At 39.7% G+C, this 19802-nt stretch overlaps 1 long non-coding RNA gene and 1 pseudogene across 2 annotated transcripts; one reads left to right on the forward strand and one right to left on the reverse strand.

The window, feature by feature from the left end:
* Window positions 1–120: 120 nt before the first annotated feature.
* On the reverse strand, window positions 121–2553 carry LOC129348057 (histone H2A-beta, sperm-like; annotated as a pseudogene).
* Window positions 2554–3288: 735 nt separating this feature from the next.
* Window positions 3289–15509, forward strand: LOC129347970 (uncharacterized). 2 transcript variants are annotated; one of them, XR_008600340.1, is made up of 6 exons: window positions 3289–6572; window positions 6702–6764; window positions 8684–8829; window positions 10639–10877; window positions 11861–13701; window positions 14445–15509. It is a non-coding gene; the product is annotated as an uncharacterized LOC129347970 (long non-coding RNA). The 2 variants fall into 2 exon arrangements; XR_008600339.1 differs by having other exon boundaries at window positions 3289–6764.
* Window positions 15510–19802: the final 4293 nt, after the last annotated feature.

Below are 19802 nucleotides of genomic sequence, written 5' to 3' on the forward strand. Positions count from 1 at the left end.
ATGCTGGACTAAATCATCTTCGTGCAGGAACTGCAGTACTGCCTTAGAAATCATTTGATGGTTCTCAGGCAGAATGAAGAAGAAATAGACAAAACCTCCACTCCTAGCTCTGACATTCTTGCCAATAGATGGCGCCTTTCTGTGTTGTAGCTGTTGCATTCTAGGAACCTTAGACTGTATATAAAGATGGACGTAGTGTCTGGCTCCAAAAGTGAAGCCAACACGGAAGTGTCAAAACTTGCAATATCACACCGTCCGCTAGGGGCTGGCTCCAGAAAGCTCCATAGACCCCAATTCATCACGGGAAAAACTAAAATTTGATAGACTGCTTTTATACGGCTCAGGATTTTTTTTCGTTAGTTTTCATGGTCAAAATGAGAGATCAGGTGGCCGATCTTAAAATAAATCAATATTGATTTTTTTTATAGAGCGTTAAAGTTTTGCGAAGCCAGGGGGCGGGACTACTTGATTGACAGTCTGGTCTGGAATGATTGACAGGTCCTATGGAGGAGGCAGCAGAGACTCTGTTCTCCTCGTTTGGATTAATTCTGATATAATAACTGTTGGTTTATTTGTCAGTGGAGCAGCAGAACATTTTCCACAGACAGTTTTCCTGCCCATTGGCTTGTTTTAACCAGTTTTCTGCCTTCAGCTGATTCTACCAGCAGACACTGAAAGGACTCTGATAGTTCGGTAAGTAAATGTTTATTTTCGTATCGGTGTCCCTTTTAATGCACTTTATATGCAGCTTTAGTGTCAGATATAATGTGTGCCATGCACTCCAGATGTTGGTGGAGTTTATTTCTGTGTGTGTTGACCAGAGAAGAAAGTTAGCATCCACCTGTAGAGTTGGATGCTGGGCAGCAGCACCCGAGCGACGGTCACTCCGCCCAGCAGCTTGTTGAGCTCCTCGTCGTTGCGGACAGCCAGCTGCAGGTGACGGGGGATGATGCGGGTCTTCTTGTTGTTGCGGGCAGCGTTTCCAGCCAGCTCCAGGATCTCAGCCGTCAGGTACTCCAGCACAGCCGCCAGGTAGACGGGGCCGCCAGCACCCACAGCTCCCCATAGTTCCCCTTCCTCAGCAGCTGAGGACACGACCAACCGGGTACTGGAGTCCTGCCTGGGAGGAGCGGGTATTGGTCTTGGCTCTGGCTTCGTCTTTGCCGCCGCTCTTTCCATGTCCAGCTCCACGTCCGTTTTAACTTGAACGCTTCTTACTTACAGCAGAAACTACATGAACGTCAACGACACAAACCACAGCTTTATATAGAGGAACACAGCTGCTCACTGATTGGTCAGGATGAGTGAAGTATGATCGTCCAATCAGAGGAGAGCTGTTGATACGTCGCTAATGCAGTTTCAAATAAAGCAGTTAAAGTGCGGTTTAAGGGAACATGTTTTTAGTTGACTTCAAATAGAATTCCATCTGGAAACAGAAAGGAGCACATTTTATTGATGAAATTATGACACACAACTATATGTAGCAGATTAATAGTTGAATTCAAAGTAATGTTTAATCCCACATGCAAAGTGTCAAAAATGTATTTTTCTGATTTATTTATTAATTTTTTTGTCTCTGAGGGAGTTAAAATATTTGTTATAGTGCAAGTTTATCATCTTTATTCACTGAAATTCTTGATGACTTTCAAGAAACATGATGACATAGATGTGGCTCCAGTCACTGAGTGCATGAGAATATAGTTTAGAAATACTGCAGCAGAGCAGCAGCAGCAATAAATCAAGTAAAATAGAAAAGCAGTTGTTTTCAGCTCCTCAATGAACACTATAAATCCATTAAACCTCTATCAGCAGAATCTGACTATCTGGAATCATTACAGATAGAAATGAAGTCCATTTGGACTGATAGTAATTACACTGTGACTGGTCAGTATTTCATCAGTTATCAGTCCACCAATCAGAAAAGAGGTCATTATTTCCCCCGTTAATTTATTAAACATAAAAATATTATTCCAATTAATTAAATTATAAATAACAGACACATTTGTTATTAACATTGTTTGGGCCATAAATCAAAAATCAGCTCTTTTATGCTTTACACAGTTTTCAAATTGAATCACCTCACAGTTTAGCCAAGCATTTCAAACTATATCTGTGCATTAGCTTCTATAGTCTCTATTTTATGTATTTAAGTGTACTTTTATGACAAATACTGTAGGTTTACATACTCATTAAACATATACTGTGTTCTTGTTTTCCAGAATCTTTGTATTCTCTCACATTTATAAGTTCTGGATTTAATAAATGTTTAATTACTGACAGATGCTGAAGTTCAGCCTGATATGATGTATTTAGTAAAACATTTTAGGCCAATAAAATATCATTGTTAATAACAAATGTGTCTGTCATTTATAATTTAATTAATTAGAATTATATTTTTGTATTTACCCCAGTGGTTGCCACTGAGGTCAGAAAAGTCATATTAAAATAATCTATCATGAGAAATCAACCACAGTTTTAAGAGATGGATTAAACAGTAGGTTTGTGTGCCCTAAAACAAGCTGCAAATGGCTGCACCTACCTGGTAGGATGCATATTAGCTAGATAGATACTTTACTAATCCTGATTCAATATACAGTATTTACACATTTCAAGGCACAGAGGTATAAAATTAAAGTGAATATAGTGATTAAAAAGTGGCTTTGACAGGTAGTAGGAAAAAAAGGTGGATGGAACTACCTAAGGTGCATGGACATTCTACAATAATAATCACATAGGACCTGGGTGCGTTGGACCTACTGGAGGGGATCCTGGGCGTGTTGGACCCACTGGAGGGGATCCTGGGCGTGTTGGACCTACTGGAGGGGATCCTGGGCGTGTTGGACCTACTGGAGGGGATCCTGGGCGTGTTGGACCCACTGGAGGGGATCCTGGGCGTGTTGGACCCACTGGAGGGGATCCTGGGCGTGTTGGACCCACTGGAGGGGATCCTGGGCGTGTTGGACCCACTGGAGGGGATCCTGGGCGTGTTGGACCCACTGGAGGGGATCCTGGGCGTGTTGGACCCACTGGAGGGGATCCTGGGCGTGTTGGACCCACTGGAGGGGATCCTGGGCGTGTTGGACCCACTGGAGGGGATCCTGGGCGTGTTGGACCCACTGGAGGGGATCCTGGGCGTGTTGGACCCACTGGAGGGGATCCTGGGCGTGTTGGACCCACTGGAGGGGATCCTGGGCGTGTTGGACCCACTGGAGGGGATCCTGGGCGTGTTGGACCCACTGGAGGGGATCCTGGGCGTGTTGGACCCACTGGAGGGGTTCCTGGGCGTGTTGGACCCACTGGAGGGGATCCTGGGCGTGTTGGACCCACTGGAGGGGATCCTGGGCGTGTTGGACCCACTGGAGGGGATCCTGGGCGTATTGGACCTACTGGAGGGGATTCTGGGCGTGTTGAGCCTGGGGCCTGAGGTGGTGAAGCAGGAGCTGCTCCAGAATCTTCATGTGACATGTGACGTCAGGGCCACCAGTCTGAAGTCCTCTGGTTGGCTCGGGTGTGTTTTTTTGTGGACTGGAACTAGACAGGAGGTCTTCCACAGGGAGGACTCTTTTCCCTGATGCAGGCTCATGTTGTAGATGTTCTGGAGAGGCTCCCCCAGCTGGACAGCACAGGCCTTTAACATTCTGGGACACACATTGTCCGGTCCGGCTGCTCAGCTGGGTCTGAGCCGCCTCAGCTCCCTGCTGACGTCCTATCTGGTGATGGTGGGGGGGTCTGTGGGATTGTCCATGACCCCCCGCTGACTGCTGAGGATGGGGGTTGAGGGGGTTTAGAGTGGAGCAGGGCAGTTAGGAGATACATTAGCATCACAGTGAAACCTATAAAAGAACTGGTTAAACTGGTTTGCTCTGTCTGCAGGCCTTTTTGCAGCCTGTGATGGTCTTCATCCCCTCCCAGACCTCTCTCGTGTTGTTCTGTTGGAGTTTCTGCTCCACCTTTCTGCTGTAGGACTCCTTTGCCTCTCGCAGACGGACCTGAAGTTCCCTCTGTGCCTGCTTCGTCTCCACCATGTCTCCATCTCTGAACGCCCTCTTCTTCCTGTTGAGGACGTCCTTGATGTCGCTTGTAATCCAGGGTTTATTATTGGGGAAACAGCGCACAGTCTGAATAAGGAGGACAGTGTCCCTGCAGAAGTTCAGGTAGTCCATGATGCAGTCTGTGTCCCCCTCTATTACTCATATGGGACAGAATTTTTCCCACCAGAGGTCTCGTTTTTGTCGTTTTGTGTCTCATTTCTTTCATTTTGTGTCGTTTCTGTTGTTTTGTGTCTAGTTTCTGTTGCTTTGTGTCTCATTTTTGTCGTTTTATGTCTCGTTTCTGTCATTTTGTGTCTAGTTTCTGTTGTTTTGTGTCTAGTTTCTGGCATTTTGTGTCTTTTTATGTCTCGTTTTTGTCATTTTGTGTCTCGTTTTGTCATTTTGTGTCTCGTTTCTGTCATTTTGTGTCTTGTTTCTGTCGTTTTGTCCTCATTTTGTCATTTTATGTCTCGCTTCTGTCATTTTGTGTCTCGTTTCTGTTGCTTTGTGCCTCAATTTTGTCATTTTGTGTCTTGTTTTTGTCATTTTGTGTCTCGTTTCTGTCGTTTTGTGTCTCGTTTTTGACGTTTTCCCTCTTTTTGTCATTTTGTGTCTTGTTTGACACCAATAAACAAGCAAAAAAACAACAAAACAAATCAAGCTGCTTTGTGTTTGTTGAGGTTTTGCTTTTTCACTTTGGCTTCTTTTCATCAGAGAGCCATAGGACAAGACCCATCCACTTGTGAAGGATCTGAATATGACCAAAATTTGAGATGAAACTACCAGAAATATGTACAAAACGACCAAAATATGATTGGTTGATAATGTATCAGTGTTGTTATTGATTATTGATGGGTTGCAGGGACAGAGATTTGTGTCTGAGTCTCTGCTGTCATCTATTGGTCCATCAACAACATGACTTTTCCCAAACTGAATGCCAGAGAGTCCTGACTTGTTAGTAGAATGATGAAGAGGTCAGAGATCACAGCATGTTGGCAGTTAATTTATCTGAAACTAGGAAACAAACCAACAAAGAAAAACTCAAGTCAGACTTGGATCATCATTAGAGCACATTTCAGCACTTCAACATGTTTTCTGACACATAAACATTTTCTTTACAGCGTGGAGGAAAAAATACGGAACCAGGAGCTACACTGGAAATAAAATATGGACTGATCTGGTAGAAAAACCTGAGCTATTAAAACAGGGGACACACAGTTAGACACAAAGATCACAAAGAAACACAAAATGACCACAAAAAGACACAAAACGACCACAAAGAGACACAAAGATCACAAAGAGACACAAAATGACCACAAAGAGACACAAAATTATAACAAAAACACACAAAAATGACCGCAAAGAGACACAAAATGACCATAAGGAAATGCAAAATACCACATAACTAAAAATAAAACAGAAAAATGAATAAATTTGAAGGGACTGAACAGGAAAACAGTGTGACTTTTGACTTCTTTCAAAGCTGTTTCACTGTAATCATGGATGGATGGATGGATGGATGGATGGATGGATGGATGGATGATGGATGGATGGATGGATGGATGGATGGATGGATGGATGGATGGATGGATGGATGGATAGATGGATAGATAGATAGATAGATAGATAGATAGATAGATAGATAGATAGATAGACAGACAGACAGACAGACAGACAGACAGACAGACAGACAGACAGACAGACAGACAGACAGACAGACAGACAGACAGACAGACAGATAGATTAAACCTTCACTGATCCCACAGCGGGGAAAGTTACAATGAGTCATTTTAAATACAGACACGTGAAATGAAAGAAAATACTCATTAAATCAATACTGAGAGTGTAACGTTGAATGAATTGATCCATCATCTCATGTTTTATCTGAATAATAATTCACAATAATATAAAATACAACTGTATTCCTTAAATGCAGATGCACTTTTTTAATCAATTAAACTTTCAATTCATTTAACTGAGAAAACCATCCTTTAATGTCTAACCTTAAAATGAGCAACATTTTTTAAAATATAGATGCAAAGTAAAAGTTTCACACTAAAGATTAATCACTGATGAACATTTCATGGCATTAACTCAATTATTATGAGGAAACAGAAGTCCATTTCTAATATTTCTATCAAATATGTTTATGTCTATAAAATATACTGGACATGAATAAAAATGTCTACATAGTGAAATATATGAAGTCCATCTGCATTTATACATCATATTGATGTTTAAATAACAGGAACTGCAGCCCACGTTCAGTCACATTAGCGGAATTACAGATAAAAATAGTCTCTTTTGACCTTTTAAAAATGAATAAATCAACTGCAGGAAATGCAGGAAACTTTGCAACAGAAAGAAAATGGACAGAATAGACTTTTATTTCTACCTGGCAGGAAGTGCAGGGAGGAAGTGATGTCATGAAGCAGATACACCTGTGAGCTGCTGCTAATGAAAGAAGCCTGGAGAACAAAGGAGATGAGTGAGAGCACTGGGAGGAACCAGGAGATTTCAGGAGGAACTTCCCAGATTGTGGTCAGTTCTCTTCTAAAGTGTGATATATTAAAGTAAAGTGAGCAGTCTGGAATAAACGGAGTAGATTTAGAATCCAGAAGCAGTTTTTTCCTGCTCTTGAACCACCTGCTGGATATGAACTGATCCCAGGACAGGAGATTCCACCTCTTCAGCTGTTGGGATGTCTGCACCTTCTGTTGGACCCTGGTGGAGGTAAGTTCAGTGTTTTTTCTGTCCAAATCTCCAGACTTTAGGCTGCATAATCCTCACATTAGCCTCTCCTGCCCTCCTCAGCTCCTCACCTACACTAATTTACACTCCTTTATACTCCCACTCCTCACATTAACTCACCCAAACCTTCAAACTGAACTGAAATGAACCCATCATTTCTTGAACTGACATTATTTGGATTTTTTCCTTCTTTAATTAAGAAGCTTTTAGTGTCACCATCAGGACACTGAAATAGAATCTGTCTTTTCTGCTTCTGTTGACTAAATGGACTTGTGTGTTTGAGATGTTTTTGTGTTTGATGTGTTCTGATTTGGTTTGTGTCTAACCAGGTGTAGATAATGACGTTTAACTGATGGCTACAGTTCTTTCCTGTCTGGTGTGGTTCTCTAGAAACAAACATGAAGCCATCTAGTCCATTTAGTGGGAGTTTAAAGTAGTTTCTGTCTGGTGATGAACTCAGTTTGAAGCTTTTAAATGATCTATAGAATAGCATTACTTTTAATCCGACAACTCAATAAGGAAAGGATGGTTTTATCTTGCTGACATGTTTCTGCTGCATCTGCAGTCTTCTTCAGAGCGTCAGAGAACCTGTTGATGGCATGTTGATGGCGTGTTGATGGCGTGTTGATGACGTGTTGATGGCATGTTGATGGCCTTTTTATCACATAATCAGTCTAACAGACCGGTCAGAATCTGTCAGACTGATCACGCCATCCGGTGGTCTCTGGAGGATGGAGTCCAGGTTCCCGGTTCATTTAACAGCTCCCTCACTTCCTGGTCTCTAAGGCCTCCTTAATCCATGGTTTGTGTTTGTTGGTCTCTGATGTTAAATCCTCCCCCTGTCCCAGTCCATGATGTGCTTGTTTCTTTTACAGTGGTCCCTGATGGCTGATTTTTTTGTTTTCTTCATCTGCTTTTTCTTTTTGTCTTCTTGTGAGTCGTCCAGCTGTTTCCTTTATTCTGTCTGCTGTTCCTTTCTTCTTGTGTTGAATGATCTTCCAGTTTCTCCAGTGTATGTTTTATCGCATGATTTACACGGAGTTTCATATATGATGTTGCATTTTTTGTCTTTTGGATGGACTAATAGCTGCTGCAGTTTTCTATGTGGTTCTACTGCTGTGTTGATGTTGTGTTTTCTCATTATGGGATGTATGGGTTCTGTTGTCCCTCAGATATATGGAATGTTGATTATGCCTTTATTTTTATTTTCTGGTTTTTGTGTATGTTTTGTTTTTGTTTGTTTTAGTTTTTTCTCTTTGTTTTTGGCTTGTTGTTTTCCTTTGTTTATGGCCCATATGGGATATTGGTAGTGTGTGAGTGAGTTCTGATGTGTTTTTCCTCCTCCTGTCTGTCTTTATCATCGGTTATGATGCTGGTCTGTTCTAATAGTGTTCTAACTGGTAGTTTGTGTTCTGTGGGTGTTCTGATGTCCAGAGGAGGTTCTGGTCCGTTCTAATAGTGTTCTAACTGGTAGTTTGTGTTCTGTGGGTGTTCTGATGTCCAGAGGAGGTTCTGGTCCGTTCTAATAGTGTTCTAACTGGTAGTTTGTGTTCTGTGGGTGTTCTGATGTCCAGAGGAGGTTCTGGTCCGTTCTAATAGTGTTCTAACTGGTAGTTTGTGTTCTGTGGATGTTCTGATGTCCAGAGGAGGTTCTGGTCCGTTCTAATAGTGTTCTAACTGGTAGTTTGTGTTCTGTGGATGTTCTGATGTCCAGAGGAGGTTCTGGTCCATGTGTGTGGGTTTCCTGTAAACTGTTATTTTGATGCTGCTGTCTTCTCTGTGGTGAATGTTCATGTCCAGGAATGAAATGGTCCGGTTTATTTCCTCTTCGTGTGTGGATTGTATGTTTCCCGTGTCGTCCATGTTGTTCAGATGATCAGTGAGTTCTTGTGTGTGTCCAGATTTTATTATTTCCAGGATGTCGTGGACGTATCTTCTCCAGAGTGTGGGTCTGCAAAGCGGGGATGGCTTTGGTTTCCAGGTCCTCCATGAAAAAGTTACTCATTATGGCTGGAAGTGGATCTTTTTTTCAACTTTATTTTACCAGGTAAGATCAGATGAGAACAGTTTCTCCTTTACAATGATGACCTGGCCAGATGTGTCATTGCTAAACCTGGTTTCTGACTGTAGATTATTCCTTTCAACTGAAAATAGGTGGATTTGGCAATAAACCGGAGTAATGTGATGATGTCGTCTACTGGGAGGTTTGTGTGTTTTTTCAGTGTCCTGTCCTTCATGAGTCGTTCCTGTACGATGTGTAATGTGACGTCTACGGGGTTTTAGTGATGAATGAAACTACGTCATGTCATATGAATATCTCCTCTTTTTCTGCTGTGATATGGTTTAGTTCTTGTCCAGTTGTTTGGAGTTCTTGCAGTGATGTTGTGATGTACCAAGGAGGGGTTTGATGATTTCTACCAGAGCTTTATAAAGGTTGTAGGTGACTGATCTGATGCTGTCCACTATGGGGTGCAGTGCAGTGTCTTTTTGTGTATTTTGGGTGTTCCATATATCTGGGGGGGGTAACGTTGGCTGTGGGTATCAGATGGTTTTATGCTTCCTGTGGTATCTGTTTGGTTTCTAGTAAGGGTTTTAACACAGTTTTTAGGGTCCTTTTCTTTTGTTCTATGGGATGTTTTTTTTCCAGTATTTCATTAAATTATCTGCTGCAGAGAGAAAAGGAATAAAAGGAGACAGAAATGAGGGCAAATGTGTTCAAAACAAGTTAAAACATCATGCAAAATGCCTCAAAACCTGCTCAAAAACAACAAAAACTGACTCTGAAATGACTCAAAAGCTCGAAATTTGTCTAAACAAGTTACAATATTGTGCAAAATACCTCAAAGCAAGATAAAAAAACTGACTTGAAATTCTTTGAAAAGACTAAAAAAAATCTAAATTTGTCCAAAACAACTTAAAATATTGTACAAAATTCCTCAAAACATAAAAACTGACTTAAATATGTCTGAAATGACTTAAAAGCTCAAAATTTGTCCAAAACAAGTTAAAAATATTTGTCTCATAACCAAAATGTATCATGACCTGCTCAAAATGATAAAAACTGACCTGAAAATGTCTGAAATGACTTAAAAGCTTAAAATTCAACCAAAATGACTTAAAATTTGCCCAAAACTAATTAAAGTTCTGCACAAAATCACTGGAAACTTCAGTCTTGACTCATAATGTGTCCAAATGCATAAAGTTCCTGCTGTTGGGCCTGAATTTTAATACAGGTGTAACCAGGTGGTAAACAGAGGCAAGTAAATATCCCGAAAACCACTGAAATCCCTGTTTGTGACTCTTCTGATTTTAACATAAACTCAGACTTTTATTGACTTTTCAGAGCATATTTTAACATAAACTCAGACTTTTATTGACTTTTCAGAGCATATTTTAACATAAATTCAGACTTTTATTGACTTTTCAGAGCATATTTTAACATAAACTCAGACTTTTATTGACTTTTCAGAGCATATTTTAACATAAATTCAGACTTTTGGTGACTTTTCAGAGCATATTTTAACATAAACGCAGACTTTTGGTGACTTTTCAGAGCATATTTTAACATAAACGCAGACTTTTGGTGACTTTTCAGAACATATTTTAACATAAACTCAGACTTTTATTGACTTTTCTGTTCGTATTTTAACATAAACTCAGACTTTTATTGGCTTTTTAGAGTGGATTTTAACATAAACTCAGACTTTTATTGGCTTTTCAGAGCGTATTTTAACATAAACTCAGACTTCTATTGGCTTTTCAGAGCGTATTTTAACATAAACTCAGACTTCTATTGGCTTTTCAGAGCGTATTTTAACATTTGGAGCTCTAACTCAGACTTTCCTCTCTTCTCCAGCATTAAAACTTTGTCTGCAGAGAGAAAAGAACGACTCCGTTTTTTGCCAGACTGGAGGATGTTGGAGGGAGTCTGTTAATCTCTCTGGACCTGACATTTGAAAACCTCCACCTCTCCTCACCCTCCCAGCCCACTGATGTGAGGAAATCCAGCTCTGAACAGACTGAACTTCTAAATCCCTCCTGGAAGCTTCACCCTGAACAAACAACTGCAACGCCGTGGTAACGGGCAGATTACAGGTAACAGGTGTAAACTGTTAGTAACGCTCAGAGTCACGTGATGCTGCTCCGTTTATGTAGCGAGGCAGAAAATAAGGACGGGAAGCCGCCACATTTAACAGATCAGAGTTTCCACAGACCAACAGTTCACTCTATTTATGCACTCTGAGAGGATATTTATCGCTTATTTCTGTCAACCAAACTGGGTCAACATCATAATGTAGCATCAACTTCACATCACGTGGAATTTACACTGGAATTTATAAAGAAGCTGAGAGAAAACTGAATTCAAGTTGAGCTAACTTAACCTTCCTGTTGTCTTCATTTACAGGCACCAAAAAATATTGTTACCTTGTCTGAAAAAAAAAATCAGCAAAAAAAACAATTTTCTTAAAATTTGCGAAACCTTCAGGAAGGAAATTCCAATAATTCCTTAAAAGTTTCCTTTAAAAGTTTTATTTATAAAAAATTTCCTAAATTTGGCAAGAAATTCTTGTGTGTATGTATATATATATATATATATATATATATATATATATATATATATATATATATATATATATATATATATATATATATATATATATATATATATATATCAATAAAACTTGTAATATTTTCTTTAAGAGCATTCATAAAAAAATCTGCGAAATTTGCTGGATTTTAGTTGATTTTGTTGTGAATGTTATTCACAAACATTTTAACATTTCTTTGAACTGTAAACTGTCTGAAAATGACAAAAAAGATGAAACTTGGTGCAAAATTACTCACAAATTTCTCCTAATGAGATCAAACTTTGACAAACTGACTTGAAATTATCTGAAATTACCCATAATTTGTCCAAAAAGATTAAGAATTTGTGCAGAAGTGGATTAAAAAGTGAATTCAAATTGAGGTATCTCTATTCTTCTATTTGCTTGATTAGACTCAACAACAAGTAACACAATTTCACCAATTTTACTCAAGATTTGGCAAAAGTTCAACTAATGCACTAAGCATTGCAGGAGACCCCACACACCCATCCCACAACCTGTTCAGCCTGCTGCCATCAGGGAGGAGACTGAAGAGTCTGAGGACCAGGACCAGCCGACTGAGCAACAGCTTCATCCACCAGGCTGTCAGGAAGCTGAACTCTCTCCCCTCTCTGCCCTCTCTACCACCCCCTTCCCCCACATACACAAACTCTGGTCAGTAACCTCTGACCTGCACTGTAATAGCACATTCAACCGTCAAGCATATTTGCACTTCTTGGACTGTTACTTATTTGCACTGTTCTGAGTATTCTGCACTAAAATCCGTCACTTTATCTCATAGTCATGTTTACATTTCAGTCAGTTCTGCTTTTCTTAGTTCTTAGTTGTTGCTCGGCTCTAATTTTGCTTCCTTTGTTCTTTTTTGCCCTTTAATATCTTATTTTCTAAGTCTTTATTTAATGTCTACTGTTGCACGAAGAGAGAGGAGCGAAATTTCGATTCTTGGTATGTCATGTACATATTGAAGAATTGACAATAAAGCTGACTTTGACTTTGAAATCACTGAAAACTGTTCAAAATGAATCCAAATGACTTGATTTGCTCAAAAAAGTGGAATCTTTGTGCAAAATGATCCAAAAACTTTTTCTAATTGACTAAATTGTATAAAATTACCCAAACATTTGCCCAGAAAGATTCAAAATGTATGTGATAAGTTGATGTGATCTTCTTGTTAAGCACATTTAACTTCTAGAATTAGGGTTAGGGTTTTAGGAATCTAACGTTCCTAAAACTGATTTAATGGTTAAAGATAGATGCATACAAATATATTTTCTAATATACGCGAGTTTGCACACTGTATGCAAGTATTTTTGCTCTATATTAATTCTACATTACAGGTTGTTTACATTTTTAAAAACATTTTTACATACGTTGTTTTACATACAATGTCTTTGACATGTTTTAGTTCTTCAGTGAACAGTTTTTATGTCTGATCTTGTTGTTGAATCAGTTTTAGACATGTTTAACTTCTAGAATTGAAAAGAAAAGAGTCTAAAGAACCTTTCCTTAAACTGATTTAATGGTTAAAGATAGATGCATATAATATTTTTTTTGTCAAATTTATGCCAGTTTGCTCACTCTGTATTAGTTCTAGATTACAGGTTTTCTACATTTCTGCACACAGAATCTTCTCTCTAATGTCTTTAACACATTTTAGTTCTTCTGTGAACAGTTTTTATGCCTGATCTTCTTGTTAGATCAGTTTTAGACACGTTTAACTTCTAGAATTTAAAAAAAAGAGTCTAACCCTAACAAACTGTCCTGAAACTTGTAAAATGAATAAACAGAGTGATGGACTGCAGTTTGTTTTATTTTCTGTTCAGCTGAATCTCAGTTGAATCCTGATTTCTGTGCATCATAAAGAGAAACAGTTTATGATAAACGTGCGTTTCCATTTTTTTCAGTTTTTTGTCTGAATGTTCTTTCTGATGATATAAAATCTGTTTATTGTGTTAAATGTGTGTTTTAGTTTCAGTGTTCTGGAGATTGAGATCTATTCTCTAACATTTAGCGTCAGACGTTCCTGCAGAAACCCTCAGAGCCCAGAGGGATTCTTACCGATGCTCAGGAGATGGACGAGGAGAGGAAACGTTGTCCATCCTCCAGACGGATCTGAAGACCCGACCGGCCTCTGGGGCGGCGTTTGGTGAAGTTATCTCTGGAGGCTGCTGGAGGATAAATGTGGAGATCTGCAGATAGAAGCCAAGAAGATGAACGGAGCTGGAGAGGAAGAAGATCTACAGTGGTGTTCAAAATAATAGCAGTCCCACATCACTTTATCAGGACCGTCAGTGTTGATTTAACTTATTTCTGTAAGTTATACCTTGAAAAAAGAAACGGGGTGCTGGGGGGAGGAGGGGAGCAGGGCCAGTGCAGAGACCTTTGGAGGGGCAGGTGCTCAAAGTTAAAAGGGGGCACATGGAGCAAGAATTTGAAACATCATACAGAAACATACCTCATAATACAAGGTGCAGCAGTGGCTAAGTCTCAGGACTGCTGATCAGAAGGTCATTGGTTCAAACTCTGACCTGTGATGTAGTGTATGTGAGAAAAATTATTATTTTGAAGCTGAATTTACATCATCATTAGACACTGGACTGTTTAACTGTGGCTACTCTTCCTGGAGTCCTTGCTTTTAAATTTCATACCTTTTCCAGACATGTACTGTAGAGCCACGGATTTGCTCCATGGTGCTGATTCATAATCTGCCCTTTATTATTCGTAGTGCTAATAATAAGTTTAAAAACAATTAAATGATATAGGAATCATGTATTTAAATGTATTTGTACTTTTATTCAGTTTGACTATCCACTTTGCACAAGACAGCAAGGTTCTAAAAGTTTTATATTTTATATTTAGGCATATTATATTTAATTTGTCTATATATACAAATGTTATAAACAAGTACTGATATCTTTAAATGAGAGGTTGAGAAAATCACAATTCAAATTCTTCTAATTATTATTGTATTTATACTGCAATAGTCCAAAATTATGTGAAAATGCATGTACGTAGTTTCAGTGAAATAACATAACCTCTGTCTCATTGCCTCTAGAAACAGGAAACACACTGCAACTCACTGACAGTAAAATAATACATCTCTCTGATGCACTTTGCCCATGACAACAGAAACATACAGAAACAAAAAGAAGCCTGGCAGACTTTATCCTCTCAGCAGCTGTGTGGTTAACTAGCGGCTAGAACTGATGACAGGTGTGTGTGCAGAGTCAGACACACACACACAGGATGCTCACTTCATCAGTCATCTTGCAAAAATACACCGTACATAAACGAATCCCGCTGCAGAACCTCCTCTCCATCAGGACCATCAGTTGTTGATGTCCTCCCTCGGGTCTCCGGTTTCTAGACTAGCGGCGCTAGCGCAGAGCTACAGGGAACATCTGGACCCCTCAGAGCAGTGGGGGACGTCTACGTAGATCACGTGACCGACCGACGGTAGATCTGAATTATTTTTAGTTTTGTTTTATTTATTATTTTGGTCCTCAGAGACTTTTACACACACACACACACACACACACACACACACACACACACACACACACACACACACACACACACACACTTACAAATAAAAACAAAATTAAATAGAATTTAAAAAAACAACTTTGACAACAGGGCACTTTGGGCATCAAGGAGCAAAGGGGCAGGTGCTTCGGCCCCCTCCGCCTCCCCCCACCCCCCTCCGCCTCCACCTCCCCTGCTGAAGAAATACCATAATCTTGGGATTAATCAAAAATAAAACCCTAACTCTATGATATACAAGAACTGTCGACCTCACCTGTTGTCTAAACTGGACAAACCACAGTATTTCAACCCCAACTTAATTATTGACAAAACAATATAGAAAACAGCGGCGGACTACTTCCAGCTGCGGAGGGACACCCTTTTCCAGCTAGCTGCAATCTGACGCAGTGACGCAGCAGAGTGCAACTGACCAGGGCGGAGGGATACGTCATTCTGCTGGGAGAAGAGACACAGCGAGGAGGTAAGTTATCTTCTGAAAGTGCTTTTGAGTTTTTGTTGATAAAATTTAATAACAATGGCAGTTTCTTCTGTGATAAAATGGAATAAAATCAGCACATTGACAGAGCTTTGCGAATATGACTACATTTCCGTGTTTTTCTCTATGCTAATCCATCGCGTTAATCAAAGTTTGAAATGGCGCATTAGTAAACTACACCACTGTTGTCAATGGCGGACATTTTAGTTGAGGGGCGTTCATTTAGGTTAGAAATGCTTCCGACGTGACAGGAGCAATAAAAAAAACTTTGGAATTCAACATTTGCCTGCAAGCAACTTCTGGCTAACGTTACCCTTTTGTTAGCTAGCTAGTTTGCACACAGTTAAAGTTGTGCCGGTATGCCCGCGAAACTGAGCCCCCCTCCCCTCCCCTCCCCGGATCAAAAGGGCCGCTATTTGTCTATTTGTCCATCTGCACGGTAAGTTTTAACTTGTGAAATAACAAGTTAATGAAGTCTAAAGACTTGGACGCTTATATTTACTGCATATAGTCAACGTATTTGTCGATGGTCCGAGTGTTTGAGGGGAGGCATTTGTGTTTGTACCGCGTATAGTAATGAAACGAGCTGAAATACTGTGAATTTCTTGCATTCACGCTGTTTATCTACCATCGCTCTCTCTCTCTGTATTCATCCTCTTGCTCGCTCTATCACAAGAGAGCTCTACCGCAGCTGCTCTGGGGATGAAGATCTCTGTCAGGGTGCAGCACTGTCTGAACTGTGTGGCTTGTCTAGTTTATCTTTCTCTACTTTTACTACTTACCCTACAGTCTACTGTTAATCTGGTGGTCATTAAATTGATTATTCCATAAAAGGTCAGAAAAATCTGGTTTGATGTAATTCTTATTCCTAATGACAGCTTCATTAAGCTCATATTGACACCCTCAAATTTGTCCCAAATAGATTATTTTCACTGTCACATTAAACAAAACAATGGAGCAATTTTTTTTTTCAATTTGGGAGCTTGTAAAAGGCAAATTTGGGGAAATTAATTTATTTTTATTGATTGAAATTCTGGAATTTATTTTCTATACAACTTACAATATCAAATATTTGTTAGATCCAATCCCTGTGTCTTTTTTTAAATGTTGTACTAGATTTTTTGGTTCTTTGTAGAAATACTTGATAACGTAAATGCAGTTTCATGTAGAAGGACCCAAAATATCTCTTTCTCTCACTCTTACTCACTCATGCGATATAAGATGATGCAGATAGGTTAAAAATTGATTCACATTATCTTTTTCAAAACATGCAGCTCATTTTGGTTTTTTTTTCTCTTGCAGTTGTATAAAGCAGCCATTTCTTCAAGCAGGAGGTTGACCCTTCAAAGTGTTATGCAGTACCTGGATAAAGAGGTATGTATAGTGTGAATTTGTCAATGTGAACTTCCATAAGAACTGTAGTATTGCATGAGCTCACTTTTGTCTAACTTTGTGTAGGACACAAATCAGAACAGGAGGACAGCTGCCCTTCTTGGTTTTCCACGTTTCTTCTCGGAGGATAAGAAACGTGGAAGACCAATGTCAGGATGTGTGATGTAAGAAAATTAACGTGTTTATATTAATCATTGACTAGATTTACTGGTATTCATTTTAAACAAAAGTAAACATTTCTTTTTTCCACAACATTGCAGTTGTACGTTTAGTACACCATTCAAAACTAACTGGCAATTCAAACATTGTCTGATTGTATGAACATTTAAAACTGGTAGGCAGTTTTAAAAAGAGACTGTGTGATATGATGATGATATAGACTGCTGAACTGACAAGTTAATCCCAATAAATGCATAGCCGAGTATGGGGTGTATTTTAATGCAACCACAATTTTTTACCACTTTCGGTTCTTATTAGGTCACCTGAGGCAAAGTCAAGGACCTAAATTAATTACAAATTCCAAAGATCTCAGGCTGTCCAGAACCCTATCCAGATATGGTAGAATCCAATACACTTTGTGGATGGAAGGGTCCAGGCCCCAGGGTTTCACATTTGGCAAAGTTTATCTCCCTTATCTATAGTAATCGTAACCTTGATGCCCTAGAAATTAAGATCTTGATAAAAAAAAAATGTAAACACTATTTTTATTGAAATTTTAACATTATACAAACATTCAGACAATATGGTGTCAAAAGGCAAAACAGAAAGACAAGTAAACTAGAATGAATACATTTGGAAAAAAAAATAAAAATAGTACAACAGACACAACGCTCAACATTCAGCAGTTCATCCCACAGCACCTTGTTGTTCAAGATATTCCAACAGCTGTTTCCATACATTTTCAGACTCCTCCGTTCTACCTCTGATCATGTGAGTGAGTTTCTCCAATACAGTACAGTATGCCATCTCCTTCACCCATACGCTTATCGGAGGAATGTCCATTTTCTTCCTAGATAAAGATATCGTCCTCCTGGCCGGCAGGAGTCCAAAATCAGAGTCGATTGTTTTAAAGTTTTCTGGATATATACCTAAAGTACACAGTTTGGCTTGGAGATTTTTGGACATTCCCAAGCACAGTGAATCAGAGTTCCTTTTTCTTCTGAGCACTTAATGCAGGTATCTAGAACGTCAGGGGACCAACGGTTCAATTTCACTGGTGTGATACAGGTTCTCATTAACCATTTGTTTTGTAATAAGTTCATTCTGGTATTAATAGTTTGTTTCTGGGCTTTGATACATGCTGCCTCCCATTCAGAGGCAATCAGATATACAATTCTTGCATATCTGATTGCCATGCTTCCAGCCTATCAGTGGCAGACTCTTTATCATGACACTTCAAGGCCTCGTAAAACAAAGAAACCTGCTTCTGTCCTTTTAAATAATGACATTTTCAATATGATAGTGGTGGTTCAGTCATTACATTTTTATGTTTTGATCATGTGAGTGAGTTTCTCCAGTAGCTGTAAATATTTGAAGAAATGTTTTTTCGGAATATCGTGCACCTGGCGCAATTGTTCAAATGTAAGGAGGCTGCCCTTAGAGAATATTATCAACACACATCTTCTATTTTCTGCACACCTTCATTTTTCCAGATTTTAAAGCCACCATCTGCCCTTCCTGCACTGAATTGTATATTACCCCATATCGGGGCAAAGCGGGAAGTAGATGGAGTGTCTCCAATATGCTTGTGCACTTTATACCAATTATCAATGGAGTTTTTCAGGAAAGGATTCTTGGTCATTCTTTTCAGGTTCTTTGGGTCAGCCGAATGTAAATACATCATTAATGGAAGGCTTAAAGCAGAATATTGCTCTAGGGTTGTCCTCTATCCCCGATATTATTCATCGAGGATAGAGGACAATACGGTGGCCGAGAGGTGCAAACCAAATTTACATAATGCAAAACACTTTTACAAAGCTTGAGACAAATTTACATTTAGAAAAACATTTTTACATATCATAAAACAAAATGACAAGTTCTGTAACAAATTTACATTTTAGAAAAACAATTTCACAAGATGCAAACCACTTTTACAACCTCCAAGACAAATTTACAAGCGACAAAACACTTTTACAAATCCAAAAACAAATTTACAAATTAAATTTAACCGGAAAGGGAATGTCCCAACTCCGGGATTGAACCAGAAGTGACAACGAGGAGCGGCTAATGCACTCTGTCGGTCTGATCTGCGCCATTTAAACACTCTAAAGACCGACCACACGAAAAACAAAACCGCGTCAATCGGTTCATATGTTCCCCACAAAATGGGCAAAACATCACCCGCTCGCTGTCCATCTTGGTTCACCATCAATAACAACCAAAAGTTGCATTAGCCCTACCTCCTGTTGTCGTTCTGCACGTTCTGCGCACGGGTCGCCCCTCCTGTTGTTCTCCGCCAGGTTCTCCGCCCAGGTCGCCCCTCCTGTTGTTCTCTGCCAGGTTCTCCACCCAGGTGTCGTTTTCCTGTCAGGTGTTACTGATGAAGATGACAATGAAGGTTTTCCTGTCAGGTGTAAGTGATGAAGATGAAGATGAAGGTTTTCCTGTCAGGTGTAAGTGATGAAGATGAAGATGAAGGTTTTCCTGTCAGATGTAACTGATGAAGATGAAGGTTTTCCTGTTTGTCTCTCTCATGTCCCCCAGGACAAGTCTCTCTCCTCCTGTCCCCCATAACAGGTGTTTGTCTCTCTCTCTACTTGTTCCCAGGACAGATCTGTCTCTCTCTCTCTTCCTGTCCCCAGGACAGGTGTCTCTCACTCCTCCTGTCCCCCAGGACAGGTGTCTCTCTCTCTCTCTCCTGTGTGTTCCAGGGATGAGGGATTCACCGTCGAAAAATGTTCGCATTTCAACCTGATCATTTTCAAGTTTCTTTCACACTGAAATGAAGTGCATGACTCAGGTCACACTCCTGCACATCCTTATGTGACATATGATCTGAGT

The sequence above is a fragment of the Amphiprion ocellaris genome, chromosome 22, assembly GCF_022539595.1.
Source record: "Amphiprion ocellaris isolate individual 3 ecotype Okinawa chromosome 22, ASM2253959v1, whole genome shotgun sequence".
Lineage (NCBI taxonomy): Eukaryota > Metazoa > Chordata > Actinopteri > Pomacentridae > Amphiprion > Amphiprion ocellaris.